At 34.2% G+C, this 1338-nt stretch overlaps 1 protein-coding gene across 1 annotated transcript in view; it reads right to left on the bottom strand.

The window, feature by feature from the left end:
* LOC107460413 (protein FAR1-RELATED SEQUENCE 5-like) overlaps positions 1-1338 on the bottom strand; it is a 7140-nt gene that overhangs the window by 4788 nt on the left and 1014 nt on the right. The gene's annotated exons all lie outside the window — the stretch shown is intronic.

Raw genomic sequence — 1338 nt, 5'->3', positions numbered from 1 at the left:
GGACAAAACATAATAGTATTATCAGCAAACTGCAGGTGCGACAATTTGATACTATCTCTCCTAACCAACAACGGTGATATACGTCCGTTCCTGATTGCCTCTCCAACCATTCGATGCAGCATATCCACAACTAGTACAAATAAGAAGGGAAAAAGTGGGTCACCTTGTCTCAAGTCTCTTTCCATTTTGAATGGCTTAGATGACGAACCATTTATCAGAACCGACATAGATGCAGTTGTCACACACTCCGTAACCCACGCTCTCCATCTATGCCCAAAACCCATCTTTTGTAAGATAACGTTCACAAAACTCCACTTGATTCTATCACATGCTTTCTAAAAATCTAACTTGATTATTGCTGCCTCCTTTTTCGTCAGTTTAAGCCAATTCACTGTTTTACACGCAATAAGTGCCCCATCATATATTTTCTTTCCTTTGACAAACGCATTTTGAGTCTCTCCTACTAACCCCAGCATCACAGCCCTCATCCTCCTATAGTTAAGAATTATCAAATAATTTAATTTATTTAATAAAATTATTATCTAACAATTTCAATTATAATTTTTATGTCAGTATTCTCTTTAAATTATTAATGTTTTTTATTCCAATCTTACTAAACGAGTAAAAGATGATGTCTTTTCCGTTCTCTCGCATTTTTCTTGTTTTTTACGGTATTCTCCAGTCCGACAGGTCAAAAGACAAATTGGTCGCGATACTGAGCTCAATTTAAGGGTTTGCTGTATGCATAAGATGAGATTCAAACCCCCAATACTTGTTTAAACAGACTAGTGAGCTAATCATTAGACCTTATTATTTTATTTTATTTTATTTTTTTGGTCGGATGGATTGGACAACCCCCAATTCTAGATATCGAATCCGGATGTAGCACATGATTTACCATCTGAGTTAAACCTCAGCTGCAGATTGTTTTTTATTTGTGTGGTTACCAATTTACTAGTGGACGTGGGAAAGGTATCTATTCATACTAGGCCCAAATAATTAAAGTCATGGTTCAAAAGAGCCAATCCATTCTCCATGGATCCAGTGAAAACTGTCCAGATCCAAAGAAATCAGTCCTAGAGTTATAACTTATAGGGGTAACTTGTCACCCTACTATTAAGGATATTATTATCCACAACTCCTTAACTACTTCAACAATAGTTTCTTGTGATATAACTATATAAGGGAAGAAATCACCTTCTATCTATAAGAAAAGTGATGACTAAATCATCATCCTCTTTTATAAATATCTTATCTTAGGAATTTTTCAATTTTATTATACTAAAAACATGTTTAAATTCTTATTAACTACTTTTGCTAGTTTTTTTTTGGTATTTT

This window comes from Arachis duranensis, chromosome 1, assembly GCF_000817695.3.
Source record: "Arachis duranensis cultivar V14167 chromosome 1, aradu.V14167.gnm2.J7QH, whole genome shotgun sequence".
In the NCBI taxonomy this organism is placed as follows: domain Eukaryota; kingdom Viridiplantae; phylum Streptophyta; class Magnoliopsida; order Fabales; family Fabaceae; genus Arachis; species Arachis duranensis.
This window is presented reverse-complemented; position numbering and strand designations above follow the sequence as displayed.